Source organism: Ochotona princeps, chromosome 4 (genome assembly GCF_030435755.1).
Source record: "Ochotona princeps isolate mOchPri1 chromosome 4, mOchPri1.hap1, whole genome shotgun sequence".
NCBI classification, from domain to species: Eukaryota; Metazoa; Chordata; class Mammalia; order Lagomorpha; family Ochotonidae; genus Ochotona; species Ochotona princeps.
The window spans coordinates 75,843-97,327 of NC_080835.1; the positions used below are offsets into that span (position 1 = coordinate 75,843).

Sequence of the window (21,485 nt, forward strand, 5' to 3'; positions counted from 1 at the left end):
AACCTGTTCCAGGAAACTCGGCAGTCCAAATCAGGACATTTCAATTTCTGGGTACTCCGCTTCTGTTCCAGCTCCTTACTAATGTGTGTGAGAATGCTGTAAATATTAATTGCCCAATTGCTTGGGACCCTGACACTCACATCAGAGACTTAGATGGAGTTCCGGTTTCCAAGCTTCAGCTTAGCCCAACCCAATCAAGCCCAGTACATGATGGTCAACTGGGGAGTGAACAGTCATACAATAATGATCTTCATGTGTATGTGCATGTGTCTATGCACACACAAATGCATTTGTGCTCTCATATGTGTATTACTTGAAACATGAAAAAAATCAATATTTGGAAGATGAAGTGCCAGGGAGAGACAGAAACTGATAGAATGAGAGACCTCCCATACACTGCTTTTTTCTGCATGTAGCCACACTGGCCAGGCCAAAACAGGGCCATGTGAAGCCAGGAGCTCTGCCACGTGAGTCACACGGACCTGAGTATTTGGGCCATCTTTTATCGCTTCCCAAGTACCCCGAGTGTGTGTAGGAAGGGACTCACCATCTCTGAATAACCATAGGAATATGGGATGACTTGGGAATTTCTGGGTCTGTTGAGCACTGCATTTTCATGAATGTGGGACAGGTAGCCTCTCTGGACTTGCCTGGGCTTCCGAGCTAACAGGGTGTTAAAAAACCACACTGACCCAAGGAGAACACAGAAATGATATTTGCAACTGCACCTCTGCTCCTAGGTTGCGCAAGGGCAAATTCAGTTGGATGCTTCCATTTATTTGTGGTCTGGACCAACTCTCCAGGTGATTCACATTGTATTTACCCAGAGTCACACTACAACACTTGCAGAAGGCTAAATATCACATCTTTTTAAAAAAAAAAAATGTGGCATCAGTTTCATGTGTGTTCCTCAGAATGGACAGTGCAAACTTGTGATTATCCTATCTAGAATATATTGTCATGATTTCAGCAAACTACTGGTAGTTTATAGCTCATTACAGAACTGTTGCTTCTTATCATATGGCATTATGCGGAGGTTAAGAGAAAAAGCTAGGATAATAAATTTCCCAAATTTACAGTGTTTGTGTAAATTTTTTTAAATTATTTCATTTTATGACACAATTTCACAGATGCTGGCATTTCCCCAGCCCCAGTTTGTGCAATTATTAAGTAACAGATTTTGGTTTCACAGTTGCTAAAATTACCAACAATTCAATTTGGCTTTTGTTCCATTATATCTGCCTATAGAAACCCCGATAATAATTGTGATTTCATTGTACACTTAAGATAAATGTACATTTTATATCTTTTATGCTTTCTTAGAAAAAAATCTGTTTATTTGAAATGGAAAATTACAGACAGAAGGGGAGAGAAAGATTTTCCATCTGCTGGTTTGCTCCCCAAATGGCAGTAACATCCAAGAATGGGCCATGTCAAAGCCGGGATACAGGAAATTCATCTGAGTCTCCCACATGGGTGCACAAGCGCTCTCACTAGGGCTGTCTTCCACTGATTCCCCAGGTGATGAACAGGAAGAGGAACGTCAAGCAAAACAATGAGAATCTGAACCATTCCCCATATAGAATGCTGACCCTGCAGGTGACAGCTGCACCAAGTGTCAATGCCGCCTCTCGTTTGAGTTTTTAGAATTTTTTTTATTCTTTTATTTTAATAATCTTTAATAGTTGATTAGAGAACAAAGGGTCAAGGGTTACAGGAGAGTGGGTAAGAACATTGTTTCCACATTTTATGTGTGTGTGTGTGTGTGTGTGTATCTGGGTAAGGGGGAGATAAATGGAGGCGCCCCACCAGGCCTCCCACCACATCCCAGGGTCCCCAACACGAAGCATGCTCCGAGGGCACTGCTCAAGTAGTTTTTATAGTTCAACAGTTCTGAATTGCTGCCAATCTCGCCATTCCAATATGATGAAATCTCTCCAGAATCCACTGGCTGACACAGCCCACTTTACACTTGATCTTAGCCAAAAGGCCAAGAAGCGATATAGCCCACCTTAGAGTCTCCTTTTGCCCATATCTTCACTGCCAATGTGTGGCTGGGGTAGAGGATCTATTTGTTCTATCCTCCATCCTCTGTTCTGGTACTAAGTGTCCTCTGCAGGTTCCAATAGACTGCCATATCCTCCATAATCTTTAATCAACTATTAAAGATTATGCTGTCCACTGTTCCATCTGAGTCTCTGAGGAGGCTCAGCTTTGACACATGCACTCCATGGTCAAACCACGGAACCTGCAATTCTCTTCATGATTGGGTTCTGAAATCAGCAGTTCAGTTGGAGGAATCCCCAAAGAATGTTGTTTGAAGTGATCCCAGACCTGATTATTGTGTGTGAATGTCAATACAGGGTCTGGCACAGTCCATCACTCCTATCAGCTTATACATATGCTGGTGGTTGCAACCGCTGGGTCAGTTCTGTCTCCAGCCCTGTCTTCCACGCGAACCAATGGGTGGTCAAGCCTGATTCTGTCCACTTCACACTCGGCCCTCACGCAAACCAGTGGGAGCTGCAGCCTAGTTAGGGCAACTCCCAATATCCCCCACCAGGCCTGCCCCCTACCCTGGTTCCCATGCTTGCCAGTATGTACCGCTGACTTGTCCAGTCTGTCCCACATCCCATTCAGCTATTATACATGTTAATGGGCACTGATGCCTAGTTCAACCCAACAAGTCCCACTATCCAGCCCACACACATACTGGCAGGTGCTGTTCTGTCTAGCCACCCCTGCCCCAGTCTTGGTTTTCATGTTCTCCAGCAGGGAGTGGTAACGCCCAGTATTTCCCTACTGGGCCACTTCCACTCCTGAAACATACACTCTCCAGGTGGTTCTGCAGTTTAATTTGACAGAATTAGCCCCCAGTGCCAGCCTCTGACAGCTGATGCTGTGGCAAAGCCCAACCAACCCTCACCCACTCTAATTTATGCTTGCATCAGTAGGAACAGTCAGCTCAGCCTGGCCTTCCCCTGATCTAGCTCACATGAGGCCGACAGGTGTTGTAGCTCTGCCTGGTCTGGTCTACCCCCATCCCAACTCACGCTCCAGTGGGAGTGGCTTTCCAACAGGGGAGCCCTCCACATACCCCCTGCCAGCTTTGCCCCCTCCCTTCCTGGTTCTCACTTGTGCTGGTTGGGTGCTGAGGCACAGTCTGGCATAGCACCCCTCACATCAGCATTTGCTAGTGGGTGCTGAAGCCTGTCCTGACCCAACCCACCCCCAATTCCAGATGATGCTGGTGGGGGTTACAGCCTATCCCAGCCCCACAGGCACCCAGTCCCAGCCGTAATGTGTACTGCTATATGTTGCAACCAAACCTGGCCTGGACCCACACTCTATTCTGGTGCTCGGATTTGCCAGCAGGTGGTGTGAATTGGTTCAGCCTTGTGTCCCCCTGATCTACGCCAAATGTATGTCGGCAGGTACCTTTCCCTGCTCTGGTCGGGGCCACTCCCTATCGTGGTTCTTGTGCTCACCTGCAGGGATTGTGTCCCGACAGAGGAGTTTCCCAAGCTCCTCCTCAGAACCTCTCCCAGTGCCAGATCTTGTGCATACTGGTGGGTCCATGGGTCAGCCCTACTTAGTCCACCTCCTGCCCTGGCAATAACAGTGGCCTTTCCTGACCTGCCTTCAACCCATTCCAGTTCTTACTGTTGGATGTTTCAGCCCAGCCAAGGTTCATCCATACCCAGACACAGTCACACTTGGCTCAGTAGAGGCAGAGACCTATCCTAGTCTGCCCTGCACCCAGCCCCAGGTCCCAGTGCCAAGAGACACTGCAGCCATACCCAGACCAGAACACAGCCCTCACTTCGGTCCCCACACTCACCAGTGGGAATTGCAACCCAGCAAGGGTGTCCTCTTAGCCCCCCAAACAGGCCTGTTCCCAGCCATAGATTACATGTGTGCCAGTGGTTGCTCTGACCCAGCTCGGCATAGCCCCTCACACAGGTGAGGCCTTTGCCTTAGATGCTGTGGCCTAGCATCCCTGGCTCACGCAAACCAGTAGGTGTAAGAGCCTAGCTCGGCATGACCTGTGCTCCAATCTGATTTATATTCTTCCTTGTGAGTTAAGGTTTATTCAGCCCTGCCCAGTCTGCCCCCTTCCATAACCAACCTACACATTAGCCAGTCATTGGAGGTACTTTGCCCAGCTTGCCCAACCCCAGGCCTGGACCATGTGGTCATCAGTAAGAGCTGTGACCCAATAGGAGAGTTTCCCAAGTTCTTCCACTTGACCCACTCCCAGACCCAGATCTGATACATGCCAGTGGATGTTAGGCCAGTGCCTGGCATAGTCTACCCTTCCATTTTGGCCTGTATAAGCTAGTGAATGTTGCAGCCCAGCCTATCAGATACCCTGTTTTAGGATGCACAATTGGGTGCTGCTGCCTTCACCTGCCAAGACTATTGTTGGTTCCTTTACCCATAAGTGATGGCAGGTTCCATGGTCACACCTAGCTCAGCCCATCACCAACTCTGGAGCTAACCGGCAGGACTTGTATTTCCAAGGGTGGGGCCCACACATTCTCCACAAAATTGTCAGAAATGCAGAGAGAGGGAGACACACAAATATAACAAAAACAAAGAGTGAGAGAAGGTAGGGAGAGATAGATGCACTAAGAGAGAAGGAAAGGGAAAGGAGAGAAAGACAGACAGACAGACAGACAGAGAGGGAGAGAGGGAGAGAGAGGGAGAGAGAGAGAGAGAGAGAGGGAGAGAGAGAGAGAGAGAGAGAGTGAGAGAGAGAGGGAGAGAGAGAGAGAGAGAGAGAGAGAGAGAGAGAGAGATCATGCATAGACAAATGAGGATAATACCAAAGTATTAAGGTCAGGCCTAGTCTAATGCCAGAAGCTAAGAGCTTTATTCTTGTCTCCCACAGGGATGGCAAGGAGATCAGTACTTTAGCTGTGTTTTTCTGACTTCTGAGAGGCATTAACAGGATTATCCAGCCAAAACACAGCAGGGCTCCAACTGGTGCTCTGATGTGGAATGACAGCAACCCAAGCCCCAACATTCCACAACACTCAACATTTTTAGAATTCTAACCTTGCTTTGCCTGTTGTAGGCACTTTCACAATCTTTTGATCTAAACTTTGTGATCAGGACTGGCTACTATGCAAACACAACTATGAGTACTTGCTTAAGTACAGTAAGAATGAACATAAGATACCAATGGGGGTTGGCATTGAGGCAGCTCTAAGCAGTCCTTCTTAAGTACCTGTCAAGCAAAGGGCATGAGACTGGGAAAGAGCCACGATGAAATCAAGGCACCTCTTCTTTGGGTCTAGGTGTATTTTAATTCATTTTATGGTAGATGTTTGTGTAATGTAGAAAACCCCTAGAGTGGTTTTCAACAGCTTCAAATGAGGTGTGTTTGGAAAAGTTTGATGTCATAAGCAAAGTACTATCAAATTCAGCATATACAGGAGGATTGTTTTGGCCAAACTTTCATATGAATAATCAGGATTTGGAAGACCCTTTTGTATTAGAAACTATGGTAGCATTACTTTGCATAGAGTGTGCAGATGCAGACAGCAGGAGTAGGTTTTGAAAACTAGGGAAGCCTAACATGCATCTGTCCAATGAAGGAAGCAGCCACCTACAGTTTGGAATTTCTGATGCTTTCTTTGATTTCTTGGATGCTTAGTCAATCGGGCCAATCACTGTTCTTGAGCTGCCATGATAAACGAAACCCTTCACACAGCTTCCTTACTATGCATGGATGATAACACACCTCTCCCTACCTTTAATAAAGCGGCTACGACAAGTGGAGATTCATTAGCCCAATCAAATACTCCTCCAAGCATAACTCTTTCTTTCAGGGATAGAAATGATTTTATGTTGTCAATCTTATGAAAAACATCCTTTGTCTGTGGCCCCTTTTCCTTCAAAACATGAAGCATCTCCTGTGGCAAAGAAAAAAGACAGCAAATTATAGAACATTTCATAACCACCAGCCCAGATGATGGGACTACACCTGTGGGGAAGAACAGACACGAGATGTGAATTAACATAGCAAGAGCTGATGGATGGAAAGGAAGGAAATTTGTCTCAGTGGCTCTAAATATATTTTCCAATCGCCCATCTAATCTGTGCACATACACCTAATGGTTTTTGACTGCTGATTTTAACCTTATTTTCCAGTACAGGAAACAAAACTGTAAAACCAAAACATTTTTCAAGCATTTAACAGCTTTATCTCTACTATTTACACTGCCACTCTCATTGTTTCTTAACTGGGAAAACATTATTGCCACACTTGTTGCCATCAACTCAACCTTCTTTCAATGACTATGGGCTGCCCTGCTGCTTCCTATAGTTGTCTACACTCATTTAAAACCAGGGAGGGCCCAGCACAGTAGCATAGTGGCTAAAGTCCTCACCTTGCACACACCAGGATCCCATATGGGCACCAGTTCTAATCTCAGCAGCCTCGTTACCCATTCACCTCCCTGTTTGTGGCTTTGGAAAGCGGTCAAGGACAGCCCAAAGCCTTGGGACCCTGCACCCACATGGGAGACCTGGAAGGATTAATTAAAAAATTAATCCTTAAAAAAAAAACCAGGATAAATGTCCACACATGGCAAGATGGCTTCTTTGCGTGCCCATCCTACTAGATTTCATTTCCTTCTGCTTCACAGTCAAACCACCATGGGAATTTGTCCTTTATTAGTGTCCTTTTTTTGCATGTGACCTTGGACATAATATGTTACCTGACTGATGCGTTCCTTTTATCCATTAAGGATATAATCTTAATGAAGACCCTAGGAACTCCATGAACTTGTATATGGTGCAAGGCCTAGCGTAACATCTAGCATGCACCTAAATTGATAAATTCTTTCCCACTCAGGATGCTACTCTCTATATCCAGGAGAGTGTAAGCAAATATACTGGACAATCAGCCAACGTGCTTTCTGCCTAGTAAAAATCCTCATTGGAAAGAACATACGCCAAGTCCCGTGGATTTTATTTGATACATTTTCTCACGATGGGAGTATAAATACATTGCAGGATTATGCTTTGAGGAATCTGAAATACAAATTAAGCTCATGTGAATGAGGTTGAGTGAGAAGTCTGAGTCATCTAGACAAAGGAATGGAGGAACATTTCAAGAAAGAGGTTAGAAGATGCAGTGTGGATGGGAACTCACAGGAATTTTGGCTTTGGTGAGCAGGTTACTGGAGGACATTACTGAAACCAGTGAAGTAGATAGCTTATCATTTCTTCCTGTTGTGTTTCAAGTAAGGCTGCAATACCTAATTGGATTGTGCTTGTATTTGAGGTCAGAATAAGAGAGCCTGTCAAAGCCAGTGGTTGACAAAGACTTGCCTTCAGAAGAGCGTAATGACACCTACCAAAATTATTCTTGCAAGGTCATCCATTTGAAGCACATTGAACTCCACAGATGAATCAGCATCCTGTGGAGGATCATTTTGGATTGTGGTGGCACGCCAGCAAGACATGCAGCTTCTGAGGAATCCTGAGGAGAAAGTGAAATTATTACAGGTACACTGTCAATGACAGATTCTCTTTCTACCTTTTCCATTGGATACATGTTTTTTGTCTGAATTAGAAAAGAGAAAAACAGAGGCATTTGCATGTACAAGTTCCTCTCATCCAAAATTAGCTATTTGTATCCATGTGGCATTAATGTGTTTTCCTGCAAATTTCCTGTAAGGTGGTAGTTAGGAGCCAGTGTTTAGCCTACTGCCTAACATGCCTAAGACCCATATCAGAGAACCTCGTCTGATGCCTTCATAGGGTTCCAGTTCTAACTTCTTACAAATGCAGGCCCTGGCTAATACAACTGAATTCCTGCTTCTTGCAAGTGCAACATGGAAGAAGTTCCAAAAATCTACTTCCAATCCCACCTCTCATAAGGGTGACATGGATAAGATCTCAGACTCCTGCCCTGACCCCAACACTGACACTAATCCTGGTACAATCATGGCCACTGCTGGCATTTACGGAGCGAAGAAAAAAACAGGAAGGCTCGCTCTCTCTCTCTCTCTGTGTGTCTCTCTCTTTGTGTTCCAGCCCCTTATTCTAACAATCTATTGAATGGTAAAGATAGATACTTGAGGAAGCTTTTCAGGTTCCACTCTTCTGAAAGTGATACTTCTCAGATCACTTTTGCCTTTGTGGTGTGTGTATATCCTGCTTACTCAGTGGATTCAGGAGTCATATCTCATTTGAAAATCTAGAAGAATTTCAAACCAAGGGTGTTTCATAATATACTTTCATGTTACATTGCCTTTTCTGAGATTTCCTGGCTGGGTCTTGGAGTAAAGAAACACTGTGAATTCACTCCATTCAGAGAGATCTGTGGCATGACACAAGCTGCCTGACCTAGTTCAATCATCCTCTGCCTCCCTCACCCTGCAGGGTTACAAAGATTAGGCTGTCCCTGGTTGGTCTGATTTCATCTTCTACACACATCTCTTTATGAGTGTAAAACTACACAAACCAGGTTTTTAACTACTTATCAAGCTCTACCAAGTGCCCACTGAAACAGCTTCCCATAGACAAGAAGATCATGAAGAAAACTTGAGTTTTGAATGTCTACTACTCAGATATTCATGTTTTGGTCATGAGGCACCTAAATGGTTTCCTGAGGTCATCCACTTATATTTAATATTGAAAAAGGCACCAGAGGAGCCAAGGTGCCGTGACATAGGGGAGTCACATTTCACCAAGTGTCTTTCACCAGCTATTCTTTGGCATTTCTGGGCTCCTGAATGCATCACCATCAGATAAAATTGGTGGGCAATCCTTATGTTACTGAATCACAGAGCAAGCCAAATGAGCTCTAAGATATGTCGCTTCATCAGCCTAGATCCTCAGACCTTGAACCTTCAGGTTCACTCCACTTGTCACTTGCACAGCATGATGTTACCTACACCTCACTGTATTGAGTAATGTAACGTGCTACTTGATTCACCACACCCCTGGGTAAAATTATTTCATTTCATAATAAGATGGCCTAAATAGGTCTAGACACCAGTCTTTTGCCACCAATGGAGACTCCATAGTCATTCTTCCTGGGATAATAGTCTCCATGTGGGCATGAAATCACACAGCAACCCAATACCAAGCATTCATAGTTCCACCATTTTGAAAAGAGGTAAGAAGAAATACATTCTCAAATGCAGACATCTGCTCCTGCAAGCTACCATGTTCAAATTTTTGCTTAAAACAGAAAACAGTTTCAACTGTGTGCCAGCCACCTGGTGTTCCTATTACTCACATGACTGTATTGTGTAAGTGTAACAACATAACCCATTACTTGCTTGTAGAATGTACTTAAATCATTCTGCCTTCAAATCATTTGTCTAAAGTTGAACCTCAGCAGGTGTTGGGTCCCTGTCTCTACATGCTCATCCTCCCATATAGAGAATACCTCTGTGCTGTGAATTTGTTCTCAGGAATGCAGATATGCGCCAAGGACAGGCCTTTGCTGCTAACAAAAGCACTCACCACCCCTAAGGCGGGATCTTGGTTTCTCACGGCATTTCAAGACAAATTGCAATTGTCCAGACTTTAAGATCTTCGGGATGGCCTGCCGAAGGCTGGACGGAGAGGTGGACTTCTCCGGTGTACATTGATTGGGTAAAACCTCATGGTAGTGTTCTTGAATTACATACGGGTGCTCGTGACCTAGGCAGAGAAGAATCTCAATATACATCAGGCTGATAGTGGTAAGTATAATCAAACACATCAATTGTCAGTGTGGACACTGCACTAATGGCAACTCGGGCTCTCCGGGCACTTTTGCAAGAGAGAAACTACATCCTCTGAGTGATTGTGTGCAACCTCTTTGGAAAGACTCTGCATAAAGGGGCTACCATAGCAGAGGACGTTCCCAAAGTCAAGAGAAAATGAAATAGAAACCCATTACCTAGTTTGGAAAGCATAGATACTTCAGTACACTGCATGGTGATGACTTCTGCAATGTTCATTGAAAGCATAGAAGGCCTTCTAATGCCCGTGTTGAGGCCAATGAGATCTTGCAACTCATGTGTAAAGATGCAATCATTTTCAACAAGCTATCACTTTCCATACTTTCTAATTACATAGACTGCTTTGTGCAGATATATGAGCAAACATCAGTGGTAAACATTAATAACTGGGTTATACATCTCATGAGTTACTGTGATCAAGAAACTTTCTCCCAAGACGTTAACTCATGGTAAGAGACTCTTTTCTAAGTTTCAGATCCATATCCAGCATATTCAACAGCATTGCAGCCATGGTTTGCTGCTACACTTCCTCCCCACAGTGGCCCTCTCTGGTGGTCTTCACAGCTAACGGAGGGAGGGGTACGAAGTGTTGGAGACCCAGAGCTATCCTACCCAGTGTTTTACAGAGTGCAAGCAAAATCATTTTTATTAGACTTAGGAATACAGATGAAGTTTTAATACATGTGTAGTTTTAATATATATATGCCTATGTGTATACCCATGTGTGTGAATATATACATATATATGGATGGGTATAGGATATTATACATGCATATACATAAATATGCATTCATATTGTAGGAGCACATGCATGTGTGAATATTTATGCATACACAGATGCCTATGTATTTACACATGCACCTGTATGTATGTGCACACATACATATATGACAATGTATGTGAATATGCATATTTTATGTGTCTGTATACATATGGTCTCATAGATGAATTGTACAATAGAGGATAGCAGCCAAGAAGTGGATACATTGTCGTACGCATCACTACTCCCAATAAAGGAAAGACTCCCAATGAAAGTGTTAAAGATATCTTGACAAAGATATGCTGGACATTTTCCCATTGTCTATACCTATGATGTCAGGACGCAGAGCATAAACCTCCTTTCTGCTCCATCTATCATGAAAATCGATGAATGAAGCCAGAGAACAGGTGCCTGGATCTGCCATGCAGTAAGCATGTGGTAAATCTGTTTTAAATGTGTGAATGATGATTGCAAGAGGCTCTTGGGGTATAATCTTTAGGAAAAACCATCAATACACAGGACTGAAAGTGCAATTTTGAACCAGTTAATTTCTTTGATTTTCCCGGACACTTACCCAGGAGTGGGAAGGGAGGCACGTTCTTTCCAGCATGCACCCACAGTTGGTAATCTTTTTCTGAGCCCTTGGAGACAAAAAAAAAAGAACTAGGCCTCAAAGCATGTCTTCATGAGAGAACACTGAAAGACATAGTTCCTGAGCATTTTTGCATTCCCAAAGAAGAAAATAATTGGGACCAGTGACGATGCCATTTGATCCATTGGAATGTGTGGCCATAGCTGTTAATAGAATTGACACCGGCCCTCTCAGAGACCCCAAGTGTGTGCCCCAGATACATGTCATATGACTTTTGATAAAGTCATGGATCTGAGCCATTGCAATTCTGTCCAACAAAGTTAAATTCCTTAACACATTTATGCCAATACACTAATGAAGGTAAGTCTACTCCTGATCACTTTTCCCTCAGTCAGCCGACTCCTTGGAGAATAGTATGATTCCTTTCCATGTCCTTGTCCACACACCAAGAATGTGTCTAAACAAAGTAATACCTGCATAACATCCTAAACTCAGCCATCCAAAAACAGCAGGCAAGTATCTAGATGACAATGAAGAGGACAGAAATGAGGATTCTTAGCTGGAGAACAGGCCACATGAAGAACAGGATTATCTATGCAATTCTAGAAACACCAGCTGAAACCAGCACATCTACATTACATTTTTGTTCAGCGATTTCAATTAATTTCAAGAGGGAGCAACTTAAAATAAAAAATCTAGAATAGATAGAGAACAACAAGGAAAGCTTAGAATCAGACAGGAAATGGTCAGCGTGGATTCACTTATACCTTACAAGGTGGGACACAAAGATTAGTTGCTCTGCACACCCCCCTTAAACTGTTCTGCACCTAAACTGTTGACAAATGTCTTGTTAGAGTTATAGCCAGTCTAGACTACCCGAAAAAAAGCCAGGTTCAACAAAATTATGCTTCAACGTTATAAAATGCTAAACACTATAATGAAAATAGACATGAGACAGCTGAATAGTAATCTATAGCCATTTTAAGGTGTATAGAACCCGGTAGTATATAAACTAAAATTGAAATGTCAATGAAGAAGTCACAGGATGTGGTTAAGAACCTGCATTTTTTTTTAACATTTTGGTTACTCAATACTATGTCCACTAATTCCACAACATTATAAATTGTTGCTGATGTTATGTTGGGACTTTTAATTGATCGGGATGATACTCTGCCGGCTCTACCTTCAAACCAGAGATGGTCTCCCTAAGAAACCGTTGAACTTATCTGGACAATAGGATGCTGGACTTTATGCTTGGTATATACTTGCAATGAAGGAATCTCAACTGAACTTGAACTGTGGTAATGCAACAAGGTGAAGGAATCTACCATGGGGGGAGGGTTTGGGGAGGGATGGGGAGAATCCAGGTGCCTATAAAACTGTCACATAATACAATGTAAAACTGTGTCACATAATGCAATGTAATTAATTTTAAAAAAAAAATAAGATTCAAATGGCGTGATCATTTATCATCTTTCTGATAGCCTTCATTATCTATAAAATGCATTATCTTGCCATTGTGGAGTGCCCTGGGTATGAAAGCTGTCTCTCACAAATGTGCACATACATACAGATCCATTGCCTAACCTTTTTCTGATAGCAGGAAAATCTAACCCAATGCTAGTTTGCAAGTATGGAACTCTTATGTGCAGTGTCTTCACTGGGACAGACAGAAAAATGGGCACCACTCATCCATAAATTGAAAGAATTTGTTTCTGATGAGACTTTTCAACAAATAAAACTCGAACCATGGGGCCAGGCACAGTAGCCTTGCAGCTAAAATCCTCGCCTTGATTGCTCCAGAATCCCATACAGGCATCGGTTCTAATCCCGGCAGCCCCACTTCCCATCCAGCTCCCTGCCTGTGGCCTGAGAAAGCTGTGGAGGACTACCCAAAGCCTTGGGACCCTGCATTCGTGTGGCAGACCCGGAAGAAGCTCCTGGCTCCTGGCTTCTGAACTGCTCAGTCCTGGTCGTTGCGGCCGCTCGGGGAGTAAACCAGTGAATGGAAGATCTTTGTCTGACTTTGTGGTAAAAATAAATAAATATTTTTTTAAAACTCTAGCCATTAAATAAAATTAACTCTAGTTAAATGTTGAAGCCATGTCACCAACCAGATTCATGTAACAACTCCCTCTCTTCCAAGGCTTAATTCTGAGTCAGTCTTACTGAAGAGTCATGTATTACTCATTAGACCTAAGTCCAGAGGTGTATTCTTTACTCAGTACACAGAAATTCAGCAATTTATCCTTCCTTTAAGTGTGTAACTTCATTGCAATATGGTGACAATAACAGGCTTTTTATGCCAAACTCTGATCGCCCTCCGTTTTCATAAGGCTTGACTAGGATTCACATAGAGAAAACGGGAATAAAAATCTCAGAGCATGTCACGATAGTAGGGCGTTTTCACAGTTCCAGAGGACAGTTTTCAGGGCTCAACACTGGGCAAACTGTTCCTTATGTTCCTTATGGAATGCATGCTCTTCAATGAGCGAGAACAGGGTTCGATGGTTGCAACATAAATGCCATTGCATCCATCAAGATGGACATAGCTTTGTAACTAGTGCTCATTTCAGGAAAAACATCAACAACATAGGCCAAACGTAGGCGTCTATAAAGGAGCAGACACTTAAAGGCAAAATTATCAGGGTGTCTGAGTCTGATCCAGGTCACTGGATCCAGGACACTCCCACTAAACTTCTGTTGCAAACCTGCCAATGTGCATCCAACAGAGCAACACTTAGGACCCATGTATCTGGATTGCCATCACCCCCACTGAGTCTGGGAAGCATTTCTAAGCCCCAGGAATGAGCCCTCTTGCTGTTGTAAACATGTGAGGAGTGACTCCATGGTTGAGAATGCTCAACTACATGTGCTTGAATGTGTCTCTTTGAACAAAGGAAACTTAAAAAATAATGAATAAATCATGTAAGTGGTGATAACACACATTCCTCAGAAGCCATGCTTTCACTCAAAATTTACCTTGTTCTTCACTGATTTTTTTAAGAGACACAAGGGATGTCATTGTCAAGATCAGTATCAAAAGCAGGATTCTATTCTCGCATTTTTATGCCAAGACTTACAGTAAGAGACAGGATTTTAGTAGGTGGTTAAGATGCCCGAGAACTTTATCACAATACCTGGGTTTCCATCCCAACTCTAGGTCCTGATTCTGACTTCCTGCAAGTACACACTCTGGGAGGCAACTGAGGACACCCAAGTATTTGGGTTCCTGTCAATTACTTGAGGTGCATCAATTACATCCCTGGCTCCAAATCTTAGCTCCAGAACATCTTTGGGCACTCCAGGCATCTGTAGACTGAACCAATATGTGGGAGAACTCTCTCTCTCTCTTTTTTTTCTCTACTTGCTTTTCTCACTTCCTTCTCTGCCTCTGCATATACTCTGCTTCTCAAAAACTCCAAAACAAAAAGGCAGACACGCACTTTAGCGTTCTTTATGTTGAAACTCTGATATTGAGGGAGTGAATCAGCAGGTATGGAATAAGTGGAATGACAGTAGACGGAAAGAGCAACCTACCACACAAGTCTATCACTTTGGTATTAGGATATAGGAAGCTGATAAAATGTTCCTTATCCATGTTTGTAAGATTGAGGGTAAAATAGATGGAAATAATCTGAAAGTATACCCACATTTTATTAAGCTACACCTTTCAGCTCATGCAAAATTTAAAATAAAAATGCCAGAGTGATGCCCATTCATAGGGAATTATATCTCTAATGCTTCCTACCTCGCGTGTGCATGTTTCTAGCAATAACATTCATCATATATGCAGTTGGTTTCTTACACACACAAGTATAGTATACAAACATACAAACTGTAGATGTGTGTCTATGTATCAAAGGCAATATGAAAATAAACTTATCTGAAAAAGTAAAGTTATTTAGCTGAAAATATCTTTCAGATTACTTACAGTTAATCCCAGTACTGGTAATGCCATACGAATAACATCCCTAACCGTGTCTAAAGTGTTAACGGTTACAATTCCAGACTGTAAAACAGAAAAGGAGAACATGAACTAGTGATAGAAATCTCTCAGCGTATCACATAATTATGAAATTCCAAGCCAGCTTTCCAAGGAAGTCTGAGGAATATCATAGTAGATTGCATATAAAGTAGCAATGCCGACTGATAATTTATTTGGGTGACTTCACATAACCCAAAGCCAGGAAAAAGAATCTTCAATGTGTAGTAAATACTTTAATGTGGTGCAGGAAGTATAACAGAAGTCCAAAGAGAAAGAACGTAAAATCAGGCAGGGCCAGGGACTGATTCTCAGCACCAAGAGTTCTTTGCTTCGTAGAGGGGATTGTTCTGCAAGCAAGGGCTGGGCCCTCTCCCCCCGTTGCACTTGGTTCTCAACTTCAGATTGCCTCATTTATGTCTTTCTGTTAAGAAAAAGATATATAGAAAGTGATTCCATCCACTGCTTCATTCCCCAAGTGGCTGTAATGGCCAGAGCTGAGTGATCCGAAGCCAGGTGCCAGGAGCTTCTTCTGGGTCTCTTGTGCAGGTAAAGGGTCCCGAGGCTTTGGGTCATCCTCTACTATTTTATCAGGCCACAAGCAGGGAGCTGGATGAGAAACGGAGCAGCTGGGATATGAACCAATGCCCACACGGGACCCCAGGGCACGCAAGGCTACCACATAGCGAAAGAACATACACATCTTAGGAACTCTTGCATGTGTACAGACAATGCATTGGAAGGTCTGTTCAGGAAAATAATAACAGAAATTTACATTGAATGGGGAAGTAAGTGGACATCCAAGTACAGGAAGCACACAGAACTCTTATTTTAGCTAGATCTGTTCCTAAGCAAGTAGCTTCACTGTACCTAGGTAATAATTAAGAAAAATGTCTTATTTCTTCTCCACATGGGGACTTGAGAATTGATAACCCAGGGGAATGAGACAAGATTTTCAAGAGGTGATGACAGTCTTCTGAGCTATTCTATGAGATTATGACACTAGGCACGTTTTAGCTGCTAGTATTATGCTCTCAGATATAGCAGGCAAATGCGCTGAAAATATTAAAATGCACAGGCTATCCCAGACAGAAACAGTAAATACACAAAAATGACACTCTAGGTCAAGGAAAACATCTTACAAAACAATTTAAGCATCAGGTAAAAAGAAACATGCATGATGGCAAATGGAAGATGGCAAATTTGAAGATTCCTCAACAAGTCCCAATCAGCCTCTTGGCTTTCATTATTTTAGATTTGATGATGATTACACAGTAGAGAAGGATGTGTGCCCATGTGGACCACTGCTTAAGGTGGGGAGGGTCGAGGCAAGGGGCAAAGTGGTTGAGACAAATGCTTCCAGTTTTTATCTCCTGTATCTGGGGGCAGGGGGGGAGGGAAGGGAACAGGGCTGCTCCTAGCAGCCAAGGCACGTCAGTACTCAGGGATGGGGACAGCCACGTGATGTCATCCTAGGATCCCCAATGTGGAGAATGTTTTTCAAGTGTATTGCTGAAGTGTTTTTGATAGTTCTGAGAAGTGGTTAGTTTCATCGCTCCAAGGTTGAGGAAATCTTTCCAAGCTCCATTGTCCGACACAGTCCACCTTAGTGTATCTACTTGCCCAGATACATGCTGTCAAAGCTTAACCAGGAGAGTTGTCCAATCTGTTCTTTCCTCCATGCTCTGACATGGTACTCGGCATCCTCTGTAGGCCTCAGTGAGCTGGCTGCCACATCCCCTATGTACATCAGGAAATGCAGTCCACAGTACAGGCATCAGCAACTGAGGGGACCCAGTCCTGATACATGCATTCTAAGGTCAGACCACAAGTCTTGTGATTTTCTCTGTGATCAAAGTTGCAAGTTCAATGGTCCAATCAAGATCTCCAAGCGGGCCCAGTGCGGTGGCCTAGCAGCTAAAGTCCTCCCCTTGAATGCACCAGGATCCCATATGGGTGCTGGTTCTAATCCCAGCAGCCCCGCTTCTCATCCAGCTCCCTGCTTGTGGCCTGGGAAAACAGTCAAGGACAGCCCAAAGCCTTAGGACCCTACACCCACGTGAGAGACCCAGAAGAGGCGCTGGGCTCCTGGCTTTGGATCGGCTCAGCTCCAGTTGTAGCGGGCACTTGGGGAGTGAATCATTGGACAGAAAATCTTCCTGTCTCTCCTCCTCTCTGTATTTCTGACTTCGCAGTAAAAATAAACAAATCTTTTTTAAAAAGAATAAAAAAGCGTACTGTCCATGTAATTAGAATCTCAGAATGGGAGAAAAGTAAAGAAAAGCAGCGGGGGAGTCATTTGAGGTGACAGTGGAATTTCCCTTAATGTGGCCTACACAAAAAGTTACAAATGCAAGAGTTTAAGGAAAACAGAACACAATTCATGAAAACCATGTTTTGACACAATATTATCAAACTATTCCACTTTGGAAACAGAAAATATACCAAAAGCAGGGACAGGAAGATGCAAAGACAAACACCGATGACCAACAGAGGAGGAGCAGACGAGCCACCAGAAGGCAAGGTGAACGAAAGATGATGGGACACACATGTAAAGTGTCAAGGGGGAAATATCAAGTAAATATTTTTTTCTAGATTCAGCAAAAATACCACTCAATACAACTATTTTCAGATGAAAGAAATCTAGAAAATAAGTAGGTAGAAGAAATGTACTACAGGAAATATGTTTCTGTAACATAAAATGAAATAACATTAGAAGGAAAAAGAGTTCCAGGTTTGAATGAGTAGCATTAGGTATTCTACTGTTACTTTACATAAACTATATCAACGAAATTTGACTGGGAAAGATTCCAATGTGATTTTCATTAGAATTTCCAAGTGTAATCATTTGCCATAATGGGAGAATTTCATGATTAACTCCTTCAGAAAATTCCTCTGGTTGTTGAAAATAGATCCAAAAAGATGCCTATGAATATCTTCTGGGAAATAACTATCTCTTTTCCCCTGCAATATCACTTTGTGTGGTCTGATACAAAGTCGCAGGCAAGACACGGTGGCTCAGCAGCTAAATCCTCGCCTTGCACACCCAGGATCGCATCTGGGCAACGGTTCGTGTCCCAGCTGCTCCACTTCCCATCCAGCTCCCTGCTGTGGCCTGGGAAAGGAGTACAGCATGGAACAATGGCTTGGGATCATGAACCCATGTGAGAGACGCAGAAGTCCTGGCTCCTGGCTTCACAACAGACAAGCCCCGGCCACTGCAGCCACTTGAGGAGTAAACCAGCAGATGGAAGATCTTTCTCTCTCAGTAAATCTTTCTGATAAAAATCAAAATGATTTTTTTTTTAAGAACAAAGCCACAAAGTGCATCTCTGCTGTGCTTGCCAATTCCATGAACATTTGGCTAATGTACCAAACTTCAGAAATCTAATGTGATCCAATGGAAGCCACTCACTCCTCCAAACAGCAGTGAAAAAAATGAGGCAGACACACACTGATCTCCTAAAAGGTGCATTTCTTCAAAATTCTCTTCACTGGTGGCAATGTGCTTGCTGTTGGATGTAGGCACAACAAGGCAACACCTGACCCTGGGGTGGATCCTGTCCAAGAAAAGGAGCGTCACAGTGTAAACTATCAATGGGAACGCAAAAAACAGCTGAAAATATTGTTTACACCAGCGTCCAGATGAGCACTGCATCGTGGCTACCCAAGAATATAATTTTATTTTAGGATAATGTAGGTGTTCAAAGATTGAACTGTACAGTATGTACAGGCACACAAAGATGCATATCTGGACACAATGAAAAGAAATAAGCAGATAGGGCAAAATACCACCAAACAGGCACATCTGGGTAAAGCCTGGATGGTGCATGATAAACCTGTCACTATGTCGCACATACCATCATCTTAAACCAGGCTATCAAAATCAGTAAGAATATCTTAATAAAAAACACTAAAACAAAACTGAAAATAAATCCATGATCTGAAGGTAGTAAAAGTTGAACGGGAAGATTTAATTTCAGAATACTGGCTTAGGAAAATTTTTTTTTTAATGAAGCTTTGTGCATGTTTAACAGGAGATATTCTTCCTTAACATGCGCATTGAGTGATCCTGAATTCCTATCGCTTCATATAACCTAATGTTGACCTGTACATACATGACGTTTTGCATGTATATATGAAGACACGTTAATAGAAAGTCCTTTTGAAAAGCTCACTCTCCCACCTCCGTCACTGCACTGCATCTCTCCTCCTTCTGTCTTCTCCCTCTTCCCTCCTCTCGCCCATTATTTTGCTCCTCCTTTCCTGCTGTGTAATGTCTATCACTTTCTCCGACACTCCGGCTCTGTGTGGTTCTCTTTCATTATGCTTGAGTCACATAATTGCAGTTTCAAGTTTTTAGCAAAAAACACACTTACGCGGGAACAGTTGCTGATATTCTTCAAGTCAATTTTCAGTAAAGAACTTGATAAGCCTTCTAATTCTTTGGCATCAGTGATATACCTAATAAAATTCATAAAGAACCCAAAATAGATCAATTAGCTAATAATTCCTTTCAAATCAACTCATGATGCAAATTTGTTCTATTTATATCTTGTCATTTACATATGCAAAACCCTTGCCGGAGATATTTAATACACATATTTATACAGGGACTATACACGTACTACTCTGTGCATTTATCCATAGCGGTTTTACGCTTATACGATATAAATATTTAGAGGGCTCTTGTACATTTAGAATCTTACCAAGGTCAAAATATGAGTAGGAAAATAATTCAGGAAAAAGAACACACGGCCCAGAAAATAATGAGTGCTGTGAAGTGTAGTTTGAGGATTAAAGGCATAGAGTAACCTGTATTGGGGAGAACTCACTCTATACCAAGCGCAGCAGTTGCTGCATTCAAAAGGTTTTAGGCAGAGAAAGAACAAGCGGAGCAGCTAGAACTTCAACAATGAAAAGAACATTCATGGGAATGAGTGAACATGCTTTATAGTACTTGCAGAGGATATCCAAGTGAAAAATTATTTGAAGATTATCTAAAGCATTACTGGGGGATATGATGTGAGGGCACCACTTCCAGGGATACATGTTCTCTTATCACAAACTAAAGATACAGAAGGTGTAGACTGCAGAAATACCTGTCCAGTAGATTAGTCCACTTTTCCTTAAACGCCACAGAACTGCAAAGAGAGAAGTGGGAGAACATGTTAACCTATGTAAAAGACTGATTCCATCTAATTTAGACTATCAGCTCAGATAAAAACACTAGCAGACACGAGCTGGGAACAGGAGCTCAGGTGTAAATGGTTGCCCCCTCATACCGGTGCTCTGGACGGACTCAGCCCTTGTACACCACACTGACTTGAAGCTAAAGCCCAAACTGCAGCTATGGCATGCTAACTCAGTGACTGCAGGAACATCACTGAACTGATGATGTAAGCCTGTTGCCAGGAATTAGACCTCAGAGTGCTCTGCTATCTTGAAGTGTTATTCAAGTACAGCAAGTACTATGATTCAGGCAAAGGTCCAATGAAGAGATTAGTGACGTGGGTGGAAGGCTCGCCACGGGAAGAAGGATATTACTCGTTGGGGAGGAGTGTGGGACCTGTATTACTGTACTTCATAGTGATTGTCGAATTGTCCTATGTTAAATGAATGCCTAGGAAACATTGTTTCAGAACTATGATACGTTGAAGAAGCTCAAATCTCCTTCTGCCAAAAGATACATGCTTAAAATCCTTTCTGGTATATCACTGGTTCATTTAATATCTAATGTGAAAAGTTTCCAAGGCTCAAACATACATGGACTTATCAATTACTAGCATTCAAAATGGGTGTGGCTAATGACAGATCATTGACCGCTTGTGTGCCTAGGTACATTCACCATCCTGTAAAAGCATCTGTAATAATAGCTTGTTCAGAATATTTTCATTATCCCAAGAACCCTGAACTCCAAAAGAAGCCATTTCCAATTCTCCCCACTGCCAGATCCTACACCACTCCTTGACCATCCCATCTATTCATCAGTTGCTGAACATGTGATTTCTTGGTTAGGTACTGGCTATTTCAAACAGTGCTACTGGGAACATTGGTGGATAAAAAAAACATGGGGTAATTGCACATTTACAGATTTTTTTTACATCTATATTCCAGAGCAGAATTGCTCAAGCACAGATTTTTCTTCAGGGTCTGCAACATTTCCTGTTTCTAGCACTAAGAGCTCCTCCACTCTGCACTTCTATATCTTATCAGGACATATTTCAACAGCAAATTAGACCCTTCTTTGGCTGCACATCCTCCTACACACATGGGCACTGCTTCTAGTGACTCATGTTGACTTGCATAAAAGTGATACAGCCAACAGAGAATGTATTGTACCCTGGACGTCCTGGGCATGTTTGTGCTCACATAGCTCCATAGGCAACATAA

The 21,485-nt window shown here is 42.7% G+C and overlaps 1 long non-coding RNA gene across 1 annotated transcript; it reads right to left on the bottom strand.

Annotated features, from left to right (window-relative positions):
- Positions 1–7,464: 7,464 nt before the first annotated feature.
- On the bottom strand, positions 7,465–19,497 carry LOC131480026 (uncharacterized). Its single transcript, XR_009245215.1, has 5 exons — positions 19,472–19,497; positions 15,042–15,119; positions 11,090–11,156; positions 9,493–9,672; positions 7,465–7,495 (listed from the first exon to the last, which is right to left on the bottom strand). It is a non-coding gene; the product is annotated as an uncharacterized LOC131480026 (long non-coding RNA).
- Positions 19,498–21,485: the final 1,988 nt, after the last annotated feature.